At 42.1% G+C, this 19,825-nt stretch overlaps 1 long non-coding RNA gene across 1 annotated transcript in view; it reads right to left on the bottom strand.

Moving 5' to 3' along the window:
* The window catches only part of LOC141571141 (uncharacterized), a 366,264-nt gene that overhangs the window by 248,102 nt on the left and 98,337 nt on the right, over nt 1-19,825 (bottom strand). The gene's annotated exons all lie outside the window — the stretch shown is intronic.

Below are 19,825 nucleotides of genomic sequence, written 5' to 3'. Positions count from 1 at the left end.
ATAGGATTTCGCTGATGAAACCCATACTACTTGGGGGGTAAAGATAGTTTGTTTTCCTTTTTGCAAATATATGACCCTTTCATTAGTCAGTTAACTCAGCTGTTTGGAGCTTAGTATTTAATGAGGCCCAGGGATTCAAAACCCACATGGCCAGGCTAGCAATAAACATCACAATGAGAAAGCTTTTCCAGGATCAGCGATTGATCTACTATCCCTAAACAGTCTCCTCCTAGAGGTATGATCCTTCTTGCCAAACAAAAGACTGTGATTAACTTAGGGCAACCGGCTAAGCATAACTGGAAAAATGAAGCATTCCATGTGACTTTGGGGAAGTTACTTAACCTCTGAGTCTTAGCATCCTCATATTTAAATTGCACTATATAATACTACCGCATAGGGGTTGTTGCAAAGATTAAAGGAATTACTACATGGGAAACAATTAAAAGAGTGTGAGGCATGGTATAAGTGCTCAATAAATGTTAGTTATAATTAATATGATTATTTTCTTTTAAAGTGTTAATGTTGGGTCAAAATAATTGTCTTCTTTCGTGAAAGCATGCTACTTGACAAGAATCAAGGGACTTGACATTGGAAATTGAGGAAGACGTGGTTATGAACAAGAAATAAAACAATAGTTAAGCAATAAGATTCAGTGAGACTTAACCTGATTAAACCAGGGGAAAAATGTCCTTGAAGAAGTTGAAAGAAGGACATGCTGTGAAAAGGAAAGGAAGGAATCTTGAAGATGAGCCTTATCGAAGACTCTCTTGATCAATATTAAGGAACTGAGTGTGATTTAGCACCTACATTTTAGGTGCTTGGGCTTTTCTTGAGGCAGAGAGGTGGTGGTAAAAATACACACAGCAGGAGCAATTTTCCCAGAGGACAAAGCATTATCCTCACAGAAAGATGCATTTTGCTATAACCCTAGCTGAGAACAGTTCCCAATGGGTGCTGCTGAGGTTTCAGGTGGAAGGACAAAAGCCACAAGCCTGAAGAGAGAAAGATCTGCCTAAAAATACGAATGTGCACCAACGTGTTCTCCCTCGCCTTGCGCCCGTCTCAGAAGTCGGCTCCATGTGTGCGGAGGTGTTGGGTTGGGTGGGGGTGTTGGCGTAGTCTCTGAATCAGTCCAGTGGGATCAGAAGCTAAGTAAACTTCCTCCGCAACAATAAAGACCTGCTAAACAAAGGATTATCCCCAAGTGGAATAAAAAGGACGTCTTTGCTGTCACTCACCACTCCCTTTAGGGAACAACATCATGAAAGCCAGCCTCAGATGCTTACAAATGGAGCAGCTTTCCCAAATCTGATTATGAGCCCTGTGGGCTTTGAAAATTATGGCAGTTTATGAAAAGTAACCACAGAGTACTCTGTGGGCGGGGAGTAGGGCCCTAGGGGAGCGTCCTAGGAAAGGGAATAAATTCTAGCCTGGGCCCTCCAGGTCTACTTGCCAAATAAAAATACGGAGTTTTCCATCAACACAGAGCCATTTGCAGCTTTGGCTTAAAAAACAAACAAACAAACAAACAAACAAACAGTACCTTCTTTCTGTTGTTTTGTTTTTCCTTGTTTTTACTCAGGTAGATATCTGTGGTTAATACAAAGGAAAGTTTCTCCTAAAATTACAAATACAAAAGAGTACAAACCAAGGACAATTTAAGTGTCCCCTTCATAACATCATCAAAAAGAAAATGTGAAGTGTGTGATTTTTTTTAAATCACAAATTACCCCAGAGAGCTATAGGCTAAGGTAGGGCTAATGCTGATGGCAGCACTTCCCTCTCCTCCCGGGACAGAACTTGCTAATCAATCATGGTACTATTTCTTCTAAACACAACAGTCCAGACATGCACCCATCCATCAGAGATGGCATAGAAGTGGAGACCAAGTTGGGAGGATATCTAGGAATCTCTGAATGAACTCTGAACAAAAATATTTATAACAAGGTACTTTAGACCGGGCCCCACAGTGTTGAGATTAGGACAATAGTCATCAAACCGCAGTGTGTGTCAGAATCCTCTGGAGGCTTTGTGCAAACACAGATTGCTGGGCCCCAACTCCCAGAGTTTCTGGCTGAGCAGGTCTAGGGCTTCCAAGAATTTGCATGTCTCACAAACTCCCAGATGATGCTGATGCTACTGGTCTAGAGACCACATTGAAGAACAATTGGATGAGGGTTTAAAGACACTGTGGTAGCCTAATAATGGCTCCCAAAGATATAGCCACGTCCTAGTCCCTGGAACCCTTGAATGGTACCTTATATAGTAAAGTATTTTTAACATATGATTATGTTAAAGATCTTGAGATGAGGGGCTTATCCTGGGCTATCTACTGGGTCCTGCTGTGCACTGAATGTGTCCCCTCCAAATTCATATGTTGAAACACTAATGCTCAATGTGATGGTATCTAGAGATGGAGTGTTTAGGAGGTTATTCAGTTTAGAGGAGCTCATGACGGTGGGACCCCCTTAATGGGATTAGTGTCCTTATAAGAAGAGATCAGAGCTCATCCTCTCTCATGTGAGGATATAACAAGAAGGCAGCCATCTGCAAGGCAGAAATAGAACTCTCACCAAGAACCCCACCATGCTGGCACCCTGATCTTGGACTTCCAGCTTCTAGAACTATGAGAAATGTCTGTTGGTGAAGCCCTACGTCTATGGTATTTTGTTATAGCAGCTTGAGCTAAGATACACCCTAAATGTCATCACAAGTGGCCTTATAAGAAGGAGGCAGAGGGAAATTACACCTAGAAGAGGAGGAGGCAATGTCACACCATGGAGGCAGAGATTGGAGTGATGCTGGAGGAGGATGCATCATGCAGTCCCAATGTCCCAAGGGACTTGCCTCAGCACAGTTAATTCTTACACAGAGCAAAGTAGAGAAGGTAAGGCAGCATTATTGTGTAGTTATGATGTATGTTCTCAGCAAGTTTTATCCCTGGAGTGGAGCCCTGAGCTGCAATAACTCACCCAATCATTTTCCAGGGTCCCCCACTCCCCACCTAGTCAGTGATTAGCAATGTGACCTTGGGCGGGTTATTTCTTGTCTCTGGACCTCTTTTTCCCAAAGGGGTTGAACCAAATGACCTCTAAGGAGCCTTCCTGTTTTGAGGGTCCCTGGCATCTGAAACTATTATCTTGTTCTCCTGATAATGAAAAATGCCATTCACCGGGCACTGCATAGCTAGTCTTCCTGGTGACCCCTGGCCCTTGGACCTGTAAAGGGCCTGGAAGATGCTACTAGTGGGTTTGGCTGAGGTTCATGTCTCAAGAGTGGGACCAACCTTAAGTAGTAAGACTGTGAACTAAGCCCTGGGATTTGAGTTATGGACATATTTCCCACACGTTTCAGACATACATTTTAAAAACCACTGGGGTCTGTTTTACAATTCATGGAAGATATATGCTTCAAGAGTACTCGTGAAATACTTAGTATGTCTACAGAGAGGTTCTAGCCACCACGGCAGAGCAAACAGAGCTTAGAGGTAAAAAGATCAGAAAGAAAGGAGTCACCTTTTATTTAAGTTAGCACAAAACTATAGATCAGAGAAGAGCAAAAGCCTTGGACATCACAGAGCATTGGACCCTAGTTGTCACAAGGGCCTTCAGGCTGTGCAAGGACTGGAGCTCTGCGACCTATGCTGCCAGGACACTCAGGGGCCAGTTCCAGCATCAGTCTTCCATCAGGTTACTACCTTGTCAGTTCCTCCTTCACTGCATCCGCAAAGTCTTTCCTGAATTAGTCACTCCCTTCTCTCTGCTCACATCACTCTTCATTTGGGACAGATGGACAAAACTGTTGTATATTACAGTGTGTTCAACTATTCATTCATTCAGTTGATATTTAATGAATGCATAGAATGTGCCACCTTGAGGCTGAGTATATAACAATAATCAAAATAGACCCAGACCCTTCCCTCTTGGAGCTCATGAAGCTTAGAAACTAATGAGAGCAAGACACTAATCATTATTGAAGTGAATGTATAAATGTATTGTTTACATGTACAATGCTGGGAAGGTACAATTAGCATCGTGGAGTCTTAGAAAACTGATTGTATTTGCCCCCAATTGTTTTACAAGCAAGCTCCTATGAATACAACCCCATCATATTTATCTTTGCCTCCCGTACAGCCCTAGCCAGTGGCATATAGTAGCAGCTCAACAAATGTCTGCTGCAAAAGGAGTTACCAGACGAATTCAGTTCAAGGTCTTACTCCCACCAGAGTTAATAAAAAGCTCTGGTTACATACTTCTAAAGACACAACCTGTGATGTTTGCTTTCCCTCATAGTCAAGAAGAAGTTCTAGAGTTCCAAACATTTAAGAGAATGCTCGACGGAGAAAGTTTGTGTAGCTAACGATCCAGGTTGGGGTGGTTTATCTCAAAGCAGGGGGAGTTTTTGCTGCCTTCACCTTGTCAGCAGGGAACTGGCTCTGAAGATGTGGGAGATTACAGGAGCTTTCAAGACAAAGGAACATAAATCAAAAAGAATGAAAAGAAAACAAGATCCTTAATCCTCCTCCTGTTAATGTTCTTTTAAAAGTATTTTGCAAGAGAGCAGGGTGGGGGAGGGTAAACAAAGTTTTTAAAGGGGGAATTAAGCCAGAAGTTAAATGGCTGAAGACACTGTAGAGCCCTCAGTCAACCCCCTCCTGTCTCTACTTTTTTCTGTCTTTCCATTAACAACCCAAAATGATTAACTAACAATTGGAAAAAGATGTCAAAGAAATAAGCCATTTCCTCCCTCTCTTCCCCACTCTTGTTTCAATTCTTGTGTAGTTTGAAACTCTGAGCTACAGATCTTTAATGATGAAATGGTTTAGGCTCCACTTAATAAATCAAGATCAGGGTGCAAAGTGGTGATGAGCAGGTGGGACAGAATCACTCTATTCCAAAAAAATAAAAGTAGGTCTGATTTGGATTTGAATAGCAACTCTTCAACAAAGCTGTCTAACAGCTATGGAAGTCCTATGCCCACTATAAATCAGGGAGCGAGCTGCTCCCCCTTGCCTGAGACCAGAATAGAAATCATCCCATTCCAGGGCCTCCTTAGCTTTCTGGCCATCTAAGATGATGCATTGCCAGAACTTCAGGCAGGAATGTTTATTCCTGTCCCCGAAACTTCCACAGGTAGTCTGCTCTCATTCACTTCCTCAAGAATTACGATTGCCATATGCAATTAAGGATGTCTAGTTAAATGTGAATTTCAGACAAACAACAAATAAGTATGATGCAAATATCACATATTAGGGTGTCCTGTACTTTTATTTCCTAAATCTGGCAACTCTTCCAATTATCAAGTTCAATAGATCCTAAACATGGTGGTTTGCCATAAAAAATACAGGACGCACCATTAAATTTGAATTTCAGACAAAGAACGAATAATTTTTTAGTATAAGTATGCCCCACAATGCAATATTTGATACATACATATAATTTAAAAAATGATTTGTTCTCTATCTGAAATTCAAATTTAACTGGATCCTGTATCATTTGACACATTTGACAAACCTATTCACATGTCTTGTTCTCTTCAACAATTTCATGAAAGTAAAGCTAAGATAAGATGAAAATGAGAGTGTTCTGGGTCGGCAGCAAAAATCAGAAAGAGCAAGTGGCTGACTAAGTGTCATCAATAGATGATTGGATAAAGAAGATGTGATACGTATATACAATGGAGTATTACTCGGCCACAAAAAAGAATGAAGTCTTACCATTTGCACCATTTGCGACAACATGGATGGACCTAAAGGGTATTATGCTAAATGAAAAAAGTCAAACAGAAAAAGACAGATGCCATATGATTTCATTTATATGTGGAATCTAAAAAAAATAAATGAACAAACAAAACAGTAATAGACTCATAGAGAGAACAAACTGATGGTTGCCAGATAGGAGGGGGGTTGGGAGGCAGGGTAAAAACGGTGAAGACATTAAGAAGTACAAATTGGCCATTACAAAATAGTCATGGGGATATATAAAGTACAGTATAGGGAATGTAGTCAATAATATTGTAATAACTATGTATAGTCCCCAGGTGGGTATTAGACTTATCAGGGGCATCATTGTAAATTACATAAATGTCTAACCACTATGCTGTATACCTGAGCCTAACATAAAATAACATTGAATGTCAACTATAACCAAAAAATTTAAAAAATTTTTTTAAAAAGAATAAGTGGTTTAAGCATATGTGGAAAAGGAGGCAGGGTAGGTCAGTCACACCCCTTTCCTTTAATATCTAAGTTTTCACAATCATGGGCTTGGAGATGCTCCTATTATTGTTGTATTTTTTAAAATCTCTATTATAGCTGAATTATTGCAGCATTTTTATTCCTAATGTTGTGTTGTGGTGTGTGTGTGTGTGTGTGTGTGCGTGTGTGTGAAAGTAGACGGGGTGATGGATGATGTGATGACAACTATGACAACACCTGAGTTATTGTTGTTGCTGTTTTTGCAGAACAGAGAAGCCCCAGAATCACATCTAAACATAAATCATAAATGAGGAGGGGCATCTTTTCTGAGAAAACAGAGGAACAGAATGGGTGGTTAAAGGCCCCAAATGAGACTTGAGAGTAAATGAAGAAACATGTCAAATGACCTCAATCTCTCAAGCTCCCCCTCTGTCTGTATCAACTGAAAGCTTATGGAAGATGCATTTTATTCAAAGCTAATTAGGAGCCTAGCATCTGTGTGGGTGCTTTTGTGAGAGCTTATTTGACTGTTGGTGGTTTTATTCTTGATTATTGAGTTTTCACCATTCTGTTTCACATTCTGTGAATCTTTATAGCTAAAATGTGTCTTTTCTCCTTAGTTTGCTCTACAACGTAGGATCTATGTAAACACCAGCAAGGATTCAAGTATATTTTCCAAAATTATTATATTCTTAACTCTGCTAAAAAATTGGAAGACGTTATCATGGTGAGTGATCAAATATTTCCAATTGCTTAAGATGTGTTTACGAAGGATAACAATGATCATTCAAGACAGAGTTGGCGAATGGAAAAACAATGTGGTCCACATATGTAATTTTAAATTTTCTAGTAATCACATAAAAAATAAAATAAAATGAAAATAAGTAGGTGAAATTAATGTTAATAATATATTTTACTTTAGCCCAATAAATCCAGAATATTATCATTTCAACATGTAATTAATATAAAATTATGAATGAGATATTTTAAATTCTTTTTCTCAGACTAAGTCTTCAAAATCTAGCATGTCTCAATTTAGATGCTAAATTTTTATGAGAAATATATATTTATCTGTATTTAGATTTTATAAAATTTATAATTGAAAAAGTAGATTTATATATCCAAGTTATTTTTAATATACTTAAAAACTTCCCAGTAACTGAAGAATTTATCATTTTGAGATTTAAACTTAAATAAAATTAAGCAGAATTAAAAACCCAGTCTTCAGCTGGACTAACCACATTTCAAGTGATTAATATTTGACAGCACACAACAAAGGTATAAACACAAATTTCCAGCCCCCAGTTTTCAGCCCTTAAGTAGCATAATCCATCTCTAGTTGCAGTTCCATATTTCTTGTTCTTCTAATATCCTGAGCGCTACCCAACCTACTTCAGCTGCAGTAAGACTAGCCATGCCTTCTGGGAGATAAAGACTGAAAAGAGATTGACAACCAATGTATTCCAAGGAACAAAACAAATCCATCAGCTCTCCTGAGCTCTACTGACATTTTCTTGACAATTACATTTAGGTCTGTAAATACTCCAGTAGTAGCACAGGAATGCCATCTACACATAATTCGGGGATGTTTTTGCACCTAGTTCTTCATATTTCCTATTGGTGGTCACGGAGCATTGCGCATAGCAGGTATTCAACAAATGCATGTTGGATGAATAAAATGAACTTCGAGAGCTATTTTCTAGTTATGTTCATGGAAAACCTGAAGGAGATCATTTAAGAAAAATGTCTCTGTCCTATTCTTTGGGCAATGTCTTTGACCAAGAGCCTTTTGTCCAGAGACACCTGACAATAGCGAGAGAAAGACAGAGGGAGGAGGATGCTGAGAGGAGGCAAGCCACCAGATATCTCTGCCCAGATGAATGACCAGAATTCTAACTCCTACCCACCCCATCCTTCATTTGGTGGTGGCACAGGTCTGGTACAGCCAGGACATGGGCCAAAGGACTGTTAGCAAGCTTCAGGTTTTGAGGGGATGAAATAGAGCAGAGTATACATCCCACCAGAGATATTTCAGAGACAGAAAGGCCAACCCGTACCAGAGCACTTCAAGAAGGGTAGAAAGCACTTATAAGTAAATATATAGGACACAATACAGACTGTACAAACTCAAATGATCTCAACAAGGAAGAAGTGAAAACAAATGCAAATCACTTGGAATGGACAAAGAACTCACAGACTAAGTCCAATTGGAGAAGATCGTATGCAAAGATGGAAAAGAAGATGCAGGAGTGGTGCCCACTGTTAGGAGTAATGTCAGCAGAGCAAAAGCTCAAAATAAGGTTAGGATTGAGGGGTAAATAAGTTCAAAAATTATAGAAAATACATTTCATTAGTTTCCTATTGGTGCTATATCAAATTACAACAAACCTATGGCTTAAAATAACACAGATTTATTATCTTACAGTTCTGGAGGTCAGAAGTCCAAAACCAGTTTCGCTGGTCTAAGGTCAAGGTATCAGTGGGCCTACATTCCCCCTGGAGATTCTAAGGGATGACCCATTTATTTGCCTTTTATAGCTTCCAGAAGCTTCTTACATTTCTTGGCTTGTGGCCCAACAGGGCTACATCCTCTGTTTCCATGGCCACATCTCCGTCCCTCTCCCTGATTCTCCTGTCTCCCTCTTATAAGAACACTTGTGATTACATTGGGCCCAGATAAACCAAGATAATCTCATCTTAAAATCCTGAATTTAATCACATCTGGGGATTATCACGAACATCTCTGGGGACTATTATAGGCTGAATAGCCTAGCACAAATAAACTATTAAAAATGAACTATTTTCAGGGGAAAGTAAATAAATATTTCTTGGATGCAATGATATGATGCTAAGAGATAACAAAGACTAAGTGAACCTCCTTAATTCCCTTAAGGCTTCCAGCTTCTCTGACAGGAAGATTAATCCCTGGGCTGATAAACTTGGGACTCACACTCCCCTCCCCAGACCCCATAGGCTAATACATCACTATTTCCCCCAGGTCTCCAGAGCTCATTGCACGTTCCTGTGTGACAGCATCTAATCACTTTACAAATATCTACAGAGCACCTATGTGAAAGCAATACTCTCGTCATCCAGGATACATCAGTCAACAAAATAATTGAAAGTTCTTACCCAAAAAACAACTGCCACACTAGCAAGGGAAGGCATACAATAAAAAAAATAAGGAAGGAAATTATATGCCATATTTAAGTGCTTTCGAGAAGTGCTATAAAGGAAAACAAAGGAGGGGAGAGGAGTAGGGAGTCCAGTATCAGGAGTTAGTTACAGTGCTAAATCGGGAAGTTAGGAAAGGCATGGCTGAGATGGCATTTGAGCAAAGACTTGAAGGGTGTGAGGAGGGAGCCACACCCTTTCTTAGATTTCCTAAGAAAAGAAATAGCAAACAATGCACAGGCCCCAAGGAGGATGAGTAGCAGTGTGAGCTTTGAAGCAGACCCAAGCTAGCCAGCTGCGCTGCAGAAGAATCAGCAAGGGGACAGGAGTTGAGGACAGATCCTAATGGGAGAGCCAGCTTGAGGAAGGCCTTGTCACATTGGGTTGTATAGGACTGCAGGCTTCAGAGAGCAGGATACTGTCTCATTCTCTCTGGCATCCCTGGCACCTCACAAAACGTGAGCATACACCATTGACAGCATTTGAGAAATGTGGCTGAAGGAAAAAACCTCTCTGGTTTTCCACCAGGCGAGGAAACCAGGCAAGGTTTGCTCTCTACAATGTCACTGTATCATCACCTTCCCTCTGCATCTAGGAGAGACGCCTGTCCATTACCAGATTGTGTGGAAACCACACCTGAGGCCAAGAAGCAGGAGTTGGCATTGGCCGGAATCCTGTGCTCAGCTCACACTCTGCCTGCCTGACCTGCCCTCCCTCACTCTCATCATCCCCCGCCAATGCCACCCCACCCCGGCCAAAAACCCTGGCAAGATCTTTTCATCACCTGTTGGGTGATTTCATCACCTGCTAGGTGCACAAGCTCAGCTGAAATCTGGAGAGTAGGGGTGGGAGGGATGTGCAAGCAGTCAAACTCGGTGGAGAGGAGAATTGAGAAACAGAAGAGGCTGGTCTGGGGAAATGGGAGCAGGAGAGGAAGCCAGGAGCCCATTTGTTCCAGCACGCTGGGAGGCAACAAAGGGTTAAGCGATTTGCATTACTGTATTTGTGTGTAGGCCTCAGAGGGCTGCCTGGAGCTGTGCTTGGGTGGTCTGGTACAGTCCCAGGCAGCAACCTATTAGTGGTATCTCCCAGTGATTTATGCAGCTGTCAAGTTGCCTTCACTGGGACAAGTGAACTGTGGGTACCAGCCGGTGGCTGTGCTCCTTCAAGAGGATCAGTAAATGGGGCCAAAGAGAAAGGAAAACAGCTCAAGGTGCCACCCCTGATCCTCTGCGTCCTCTAATGACGAGCCCCCTCTATAGAAAAATATCCAGCTGCCCACAGGAGAGTGACTCACAGAGCCCCACTGTCTGGGACCGCCAGGCCAGGCCGGGAGGGCAGGCAGGCTTGGCAGGGAGCCACCTACCACTAATGGAACAAGAGAGGCCAAGACGACAGACAGACAGACCTGAGCCTGCCAGCTAGCGTGACTTGGACACGGGGAGCTGCTGTTTCAGGCCTGAGGGTGACAGTGACAATGCCATGGTGTGGACTGTCCTCCTGCAGCCAGGGAAGCATTGTCACACCAAGGGCCTCAAGGCAGCCTTCATTTCAACTCTGAGCAGAGCCCCAGCTAAGCATCTGACAGTCCTGATTACCACCCCTCCTTAGAGCAGACCAGTGACCCTCTAGGGACTGGTCCTTTCATAACCACCACCACACACACCCCTACACACATACACACACCTACATATACACACAGCCCTACACACATACCTGTTATACATAGAGCCCATGGCTCCCAACAAAAAGGCTATCTCTCTTATTCAGTGTTTGATTGACAGTGAAGTAGCTGAGGGTATTTGCAAGTCTTCAGAGGCCTGAGCAGTGCATATGGGTGTGTGCGCACGCACATGTGTTTGTGTGTGTGAGAAAGCAAGAGAGAGACAGAGAGAGAAAATGAGAGAAAGAGCATGTGCAAAGGCAGGGCTACCCTTCCTAATAATTTCAGGAACTTTTCTTTAATGGGCCTCTTTTCTCTCAACTGCCAACTGGCATGTGGTATATTGTGCTTGTGGTACAGCAGTGAAAGGCAGGTGTTTCATACTGGATTTGATTCCCAGCCAGAACATTTCACAGGATGGGGGTGGGAGTCGGGGGAGGTGGGCAGAGACGAATTCCTGATTGCTGCTGAAACACAGGAGGAAGCGGAAAGAGCTGCACTCGTCCAGCCAGTGAGGGCTGGGAACTGCTCTTCCTTCCCTCCCTTCTTCAATACCTCCGCCTGCCCTTAACTCCCTAAGACCCAGTGCTGCACAATAGGGGCGCCCTAAAGAGGAAATCTCTTAGCTGGACTCAGATAGACACAGGTGGCGCCGACAGCTGCATGTTCCATGGGTCTCTTGACTTGGCAGAGCTCTGTGGACTTGGTCATTTCACAGTCCTGTCATCACAGGCGGGAAGGACAATGGCATTTTTAATAGGCTTCCTGTTGGTGTAATAGGAAGCTGCTAATGCCTCACTTCAAATTGGTGTCTAGAGGTAAATGTGCCAACTCGCCCTCCAAGCATCTCCTCTTTGGCCATTCAACTGGGAGTCTAAAACATTGACAGTTTAGTTCAGGGCATGGCAGCACTTGTATTTCCCATTGCCAGGGGCCTCTTAAGGACCCTTGTGCCCTTCTGTTTTCCAGGGCACCATTCTTCTGCCCTGATCTGAGTACAAAGGGAACAGCTGCACTGGAAGTTGGGATTGTCACAGGCCCTTGGCCCGCTCCCCGCACCCTCATGTCCGGTCATTACAGACAGCTCGCAATTTCTTGAGCTTGCTTTTAATCTCAAATCTAAAATGTGAAACTTCTGTACTGTCCCCACGAGACCTGAGATCACCTCCCTCATGGGAACCCCTCATCCCACACCTCACCTCACAGGGTTCACACAGCACAAGGAGCCTTTTGGGGATTTGTTTTCTGAACAGCTCCCCAGAGACCCTGGACAGAGAAACTCACAAAGAGGTGAAAAGGATCCTTTCCCTTTTCAGTTGCTCTTGAGAACGAAGAAGGCTGGTAACAGAGACAGACATATACTGTAATTGTTTGTCAGGTGCTTTACTGACATACTCTGTGGGGAAGCCATGCCTGGAAATAACAGTGGGTGAGGCCCAGAATGATTTGTCTGCTAATACTTCCCATGTAGGGTGTTCACTAACAAACTTACATAAGGGTTGCTTGCTTTTCCATAAAGTTGAGAGAAGGTAAAATGTCATACCAGAGCCACATACTTTCTTCTGTGGGAGCTGGGAAGTCAGTTCATCCATTTCAATTGTTCCTACACTTCAGGCCTACCATGTGTCATCCAGATCATTGTAATGACTTCCTAAAAAGCCACCCTCCCTGCTTTAGCCATAATCACCTTCCTAAAATACGAGCTAGATCTCACTTTTCCCTCCTCTAAAATCTTCACTGCCACTTCCTCTGCCTAAATTCCAAACTTGAGAACAGCATTAAAGATGCTTAATGAGATCTATCCATCCCATCTCTTTTTCTGTATCTTCCCTGCAAAAGATGCAGATGATATGTGTTAATCTGGGTTCACCAAGAAGAAGACATCACGACGGGATTAAAAGTGCACAAGCTTGATTAGGGTTAACACCTGTGTAAGAGAAGATGGGGAGGGAGATGGAGAAGGCTGAAAGAACTCTCAGACTGTGATGAAGGTTTGACCCCAAGTACAGGAGAGAGGGAGGAAGTGTTGGGTAACATCATTCTAGACTATTGTAGGGTCTGAGAAAGTTGCAGCAAGGCCATCAAGGAGTAATGTCAGCCCACATCAAGGTAAAGTCAGCCAACAAAGGAGTTTCATGGCTCCTAGGAATGCACCAGTTTGAGTATCCTTGCCTCACTCAGCCACTGGGTGAGAGCAGCCTATGGAAAATGCATGTGGCCTTGGTGAAACCCAGTGTGGATTTCAGAGAGCAACAGCTGGGACCCTTGGTCAACTATGCTCCCTGGAGTTGGAGGTCTGCAAGGGGCATTCCCATGGGCATTTCCATACCAGCCACAAGATATAGGTCAGCCAAAGAGGTGACCCACAGTTTCCAGAACATGCTGTTTAATTCCATACAGCCATGCATTTGATCATGGCTTCCTCCTTGGGGCACATACTTTTTCTTCCATTCCACCACCAAATGAAATTCTACTCATCCTTCAAGGCGTCACTCAAGTGTCACCTTCTCCACAGAGCTTTTTTTTTTTTCCTACACTGATGATACTTCACCTGCCCCTCTATTATAGCAGCCCTTTGCATTAGAACTACTTGTTTGCAAGTCTGTCTCCTCTCTGGCCTTGAGGGTGGGGACTGTTTCATTTCTCTTTATATGAAGTAGTCTGGCGCTACATCTCAGAAACATTCATTCATTTATTTATTCAACAAAGTTAATTAATTATTGTCACATGCCTGACACGATGCTGGACCCTGCTGGTCTGGCAACGTACAAGACAGTGAAGGAGCTTACTCTCCAGTCTTGGTGAGGGAACTAGTAGGATGCCAATGTTGGGAGAGCAGCAAGCAAAAGTTGATATTACACCTCTCATAGGAGACAAGGGAAGAGAGTGGATGACTAGGTATTGGTTTTTAAAATTATACAGTGATAATTTGTGAGATCTTGACGTGCTAAATTTGGGGAGCTGAAGCTGAGACTCCTATGAAAGTTGGAACTCTCAAAGGGCTGCAACCCCAATAAAAGGATTACATCAATGGCCCCATTTGCCCAGCAAAATTACCAGGAAGCTTATATCTATAAAGGTTCTGTGCCTGTGTATTGCACTAGCTTAAAATTTTTATTTTAACTATGCACATGGGTTATGAAACCCAAGCCAAAGCCAAGAAATTAACAAAGAAACATAAAGCAAAAGCTCTTTTGAAACTAATTCTCCGTTAAGAATTACAAGATGCTTGAGCAAACAATCTGCCATGAATGAAAGTCAGCAGATACAACAGATGATTAATTTATCAACGGCCTGAGATAACAGAAAAACAATGTAATAAAAACTATAAAGTAAGTAGTATGTTTGAAGTATAAAAGGATTAAAAAAGTATTAGAAATATAAGGAAAGATTTAGACACCATAAAAAATGAACAGGAAGATTTGAAAAAGAACCAAAACAGAACTCCCACAAACGGAAAATATTTTCATTAAAATTAAAAAGTGAATGGGCAGGCCAAACAGCACATTACCCAAGATAGATTTGAAAAAATGATCAAATACAGCACATAGAAATAATGATAGAAAATATGATGCAAAGGTTAAGAAACATAGATATAATGAGACGGTCCAATGAGGGAGGAGAGAAAAGAGGGAGGGAAGGATGGGGAAATCATTAGGTAAACTAATTTTTTTCAAAGAAAACAAACACACATTAGAAAATGACCACAAAAACAAAACAAAACAAAAAAAAACTTTAAAGACTATGAGAGCAGCCACTCAGCTCTATATAAATCAACCTTCTATGTGGACCTGGGTGACAGAACTTTTCCTGTGTCCTACAGATCCTGCTCCACCCTCTCCTCTTTGCTGTGTGACCAGAAGGTGGGCCTTTATGGACCTCATCAACCCCTCTGGCTTCCAATCAGTTTTAGGCTCAGCCAATGGGGAGGCATGAAGGGAAAATATTCCCCCAGCTCCCTTCCTGCACCGAAGCCTCTCCTACAGCTATTCGCCAACAGCTTCCTCTCCTTTCCCTGGTGCATTACACCTTCCCATGCTCATTTCCCCTAACCCTGCCCATGCATTTGTAAATCATCCTTTTATTAAACTCTCTTCAATTGGCCCTTTTGTGGTTCCCTGTTGGAACCTTACTTGGATGGATGATATGGATGGCTTCCAAGTGAAACAGAAATAATGAATGACCACAGAAAATATACTGAAAATGTAAATTGGCCAAAACCATAGAAATTGAGAAAATTATCAAAGAATGACCTCTCTCTCTCCTTCATCCACCTGCCCCAAAAGTTTCTAGGTTATGTGGTGGCCAGAATGGAAGACAAGAAGGGAGGGAAGGAGGTCAGCATATCTTAATATTATTGACATAGAATATATTATGAATTATTGAAAATAGTATGAATTATTGACAACTTAGACATGAAGTAAGGAGTGAGCAAACAAAATATATGACAAGTTGGGGAATCTTGTCCTTTTTTTTTTTTGTCTTACATATCATACCTCTATTTGCTTTCCTTTTATGTTAAACAAAGAATAATTGTCTTAAAACAGCAATGAAGCAAATTCCACGCCCTAGGTTTGCATTGCTTTGATCACTGATGTTACAGCCCAGGTCACAATTTCTCTCTTAGTGGCTATCATGTTGATCTCATTTTGAGTAGAATCCAACAGGAAGCATTTCCCAAAGAGTGTTCCATACAGTATTGGTTCCATGAAAAAAATGTCCCATAGTTGTAGTAAATGCTGGGGTGCTCTGTACAGAGCCCCTCTTCAGAGCTAAGGTTCATAGCAGCACCTCTCTCCTTGAATTGCCCTCAGCTACAGGGAATGCTTCCATGCGGGGGCAGCCAGCAGCCACGGATGACTGATGTAGGAACACAAAGGCCCAATCCCCTTAGCCTAAATCAGGAAAATCTGTAGGTCCCATCCCAATTCCAGAGCTCCTGTTGGCACTGGTTGAGGATTCAGTTGCAGCTGTGTGGCAAATCGATCCTTTCATCACTTTGATGCAATGAGTGAATGAATGAATGAATGAATGAATGAATGAATGAATGAATGAATGAAGGAACAGATGAAGGAATGGATGGAAGAGTGAGTGAGTGAGTGAGTGTACGGATAATACAGGACATCAGTAAAAGGCCTAGAGAGAGCAAACATCCATGGTGCTCTGGCTGTGGCTTCTAAACTAGGAGAGGTAGCCATCTGCAGGCAACTGGTTATTTCACTTAGTTTTGGCACAGCACAGGAAGTAAGGAGTTCTAGTAAGCATTCCTCTTCCTTGTCTTTATATGTTTCTTACTTTTTCAGATTATTTTTGTCATTTCTGGCCAAGTTTAATACTTGCAGCCATGTGCAGGTTTGGTTGGGGAGTTATTCACAAACAGAACTATAGGACACACAGAGGCAGAATCAGTGTCTGATTTTCCTATTCTCTTACTTTCTTTTTTTTCCTGTTTAAGCTCTTAGGTGATTTGAGCCCTCACTAGACTCTTCACCGAAAGGAGGAACAATCAGTCACACTTGGGGACTCTCAAAGCAGCCAGTGTCACAGCTTGTGTGCTGTTCTGGGGAAGGGACTATAATGATCTTGCATCTCTCCAGGTGCCTCATCATGAGCTGACCTCATTCACATCACCCAGCACTGAGGGTGGCACCAGGGACACCGGATCCTGTCTGGAGCCACCTATGGAGCGTGGCACCTCTTTCTTGTCTAGGTCACAGATCTCAAAGACCTCATGAACCCAGGACCAAGATGACAGGGATAATCCAGCTCCAAAAGATGGAGCTCAAAAGTCACTTTCTCCTCTAAGGTAACTTTCCTCATAAAACTAAATGAAGCTTCATAAAATAATTTCCTTCCGTGACTCAAAAGTAACATTGCCATAACACACACATAAATCTGACAAGGCACCTTTTTCACTCACCTCACATGACATAAAAGGCAATATATTTTTTAAACCACCTCATGTCTCTCCAATATATTTACAGTCTGAGTCACTTCACCCAGTGGTATACGCAATAATAAATATTTCTGAAGAAGAAATAGAAGCAGAGACCCCTCCCATCTCCCACATCTAGAATGGCTGCTCTTGCACGAAGCGACTCCTGTGTACAGTCTTGTGATGGGGACACAGACTGAGTCGAGATGTGGACGTCATTTAACAGTTTAAACTATATTTGAAATTTCTTCCTGTTTGCCAGACCCTGGTGTTGATGCCTCTTCTCCTAATTATGACAGTCTGCTAGTTAGAGAGGGACAGAAATGACTCCAGGAATCCTGTCATCTTTAGATGTATGAAACAAAGGAGGTTTGCTATTTTCATTTATTGCTGCCCTCCCATATTTTCCTCCCAGCATTTGGATCTGCCCAGGAGGGGATTCATATTTCACCAAGTAAAATTCTTTTCTGCTTTACTCTAGTTTTTTTTTTTTTTTGCATTTTAAAAGATGAGTTTTGCAAAAAAGTGGGCTAAAAGAATGTATATCTTTTGAGCACAATGCTACTTAAAAAATTAAATATATTCAACAGAGTAATGAAATGAATACAGTCTAGAAGGAGAAAAGACCTGATGTAAGTTGGTCCATCCTTCTCCGATCTCCCTTCCCTTTCTGCTCAACAGATACTATTTGTGTCTGGGTTGACTTTGCAAACCCTAAGCTCCCAAAGAGGAAAACTCCCCAGTATACCGGGGCCTGAAATCTACGTGTGTCACACACCTTGCCACAACTCACGAGGTGGGCCTTCCTTGCCTTTAAGTATTGCTCTGGGCCATGCCCGGGCTCAGCCCTCCGGCTCTGTAGTTCCCAAGAAAGAGCAGGGATTACATGAAAGGATGTATATCTCACCTATATTTCTGGGTACATATCACTGCCTGGTACATATCAGGTGTTCAATAACAAATAGTAATTTCCTACCCCCTTTCTGAAACTTCTACCTCTTTGCCATCAGCTACTTAATGAGCTAACTCCTAATTTGGACACTTTTCACTTTCTTTCACAATATCTGGACAAAAATGTATTTCCAGTCTAACTTTAGAATGAATTTAAGGATTGGCATCACTAATCTCAATACCCCTCAAGGCACTGGCTATTACAAAAGGCACCATGGCTTTTCTTGCCAAGGATAATACCTTGGATGTGAGTTCAATCCACTGGGCATTTATTAAGCTTGCGATCATGCCAGGCATTGTGCTGGGTGCTTGGGGATGCAGAAATGCATCGTAGACATTTTAATGAGAGAAGCTCATGTTCTGGTAAAACATCAAGCCATCCCCTCTCCTTTCCTTTCTAAATGAATCACATACATTGACCTCAGTATGTCCTCTGGAGAAATGTAAACTTTTCATAAAATTTACAGCCATAAAAGAAGGGAATGCCCTATACTGTTCTGTTGTTTGGCAAGTGATGGAAGTAGGTGGGGAGATACTTCAGTGACTACAACTCACTTTTTATTCCCATCAACAAACTAAGTCTCTTGATGTGTTTAGATAGGTAAAATACATAATGTACAGCAGGACAAAAGCTGTTACCATGGAAGTGTCCACTATTTTTCCTCACTTCCCTCTGCAGAACCAAAGAGGAGAGAGGGGAGAGGTGCAGACAATGAAATGTCATCAGATTGATTTAAGGGAGAAAAGCCAATGAGAGCAGAGGAAAAAGGAAGAGGCCTTGCATGGTTCGCTCATAAAGGATCCTGATCTGTATATTAACTTCTATGGGAAATGTTTACAAATTTAACATATCTTTACATAAAATTGTCTACTGATGAACTTTAAAAAATCTAGCCTAACATGTGCTGAGGTTTGCCAGTTTATAACAAGCTGAGGAAAGTATGAGAACCCAGGAAAATACCAGCATAAAGGTTAAAAAAGAGATTTTGTATTTTCTGTGGTGGAATTCATCCATGGTACTGAGAAGGAATGGAACTTATTTATCATTTGTTTGATGCTGTTCTGATAGAAACCAACCTCTTCCCTATCAAGCAAGCAAGAGGAAAGCATGGTGACAAGGTGAATGCTGTCCGTCATATGCTGGCCGTCCCTAGAGAGCATGCCCACATCAGATACCTGAGGTTGCATCTCTTACCCTTTAATGTGACTTTTCAACGCCAAGGTCTGGAGGTCCTGCTTGCTTTGTATTATTAAGAAAAACAGTAACAGTGTCTTCTCATTATCACAGGCTTTCTCTGCTTTGTACCAAACTCTCAAAGGACTTCCGCCTTAGATTTGGGAGTCTAGAAGATTCAGGGGAGCACAAATAATTTGCTAAAATTCTTTCAGAGGCTCAATGGAGCCATTCCCTTTTCTTTCTTCTGTCCTCTCACAAACATCCTCTGAGATTTTCTTTGAACCTGGGACTCAGGGAGGGATTTGGACGAAAATGAACTGGCTCATTCAGATGCAGTGACAACCGAGGAAGCCGGCCTCCTTAGGAAGCACCACAGCCAGATACAGAGACAACCCTAACCTCAAAGGTATTTCATAGTGTACCTCTGCATATCTTCGAAATCCTTAGCTACAATCCTTTCTTGTAGTTTTCCTGACTTTTACTCAAAAGACTGCATCAAGCTTTGTGCTTCCTTGCATCTTCTTTTTGAAAGTAGACTAAAACAAGTGGGCTTGTTTGGGCCCTCTGTAGACTTAGGGCAGGCGTTCAGTCTTGTGTTGTCACTATGGTGTCGGTGTGGGCTGTGGGAAGCTCATGGCACTGCACGTACACTGATGGTCAGCAAAATGCACTTTCCTTTTCCCTGTTTTTATCTATGTTTATAATTGATAGACTCCACTCCACAGATCT

This window comes from Rhinolophus sinicus, linkage group LG04 (genome assembly GCF_036562045.2).
Source record: "Rhinolophus sinicus isolate RSC01 linkage group LG04, ASM3656204v1, whole genome shotgun sequence".
Lineage (NCBI taxonomy): Eukaryota > Metazoa > Chordata > Mammalia > Chiroptera > Rhinolophidae > Rhinolophus > Rhinolophus sinicus.
The sequence above is the reverse complement of the archived record's forward strand: the minus strand, read 5'-3'. Positions and strand labels throughout refer to the sequence as shown.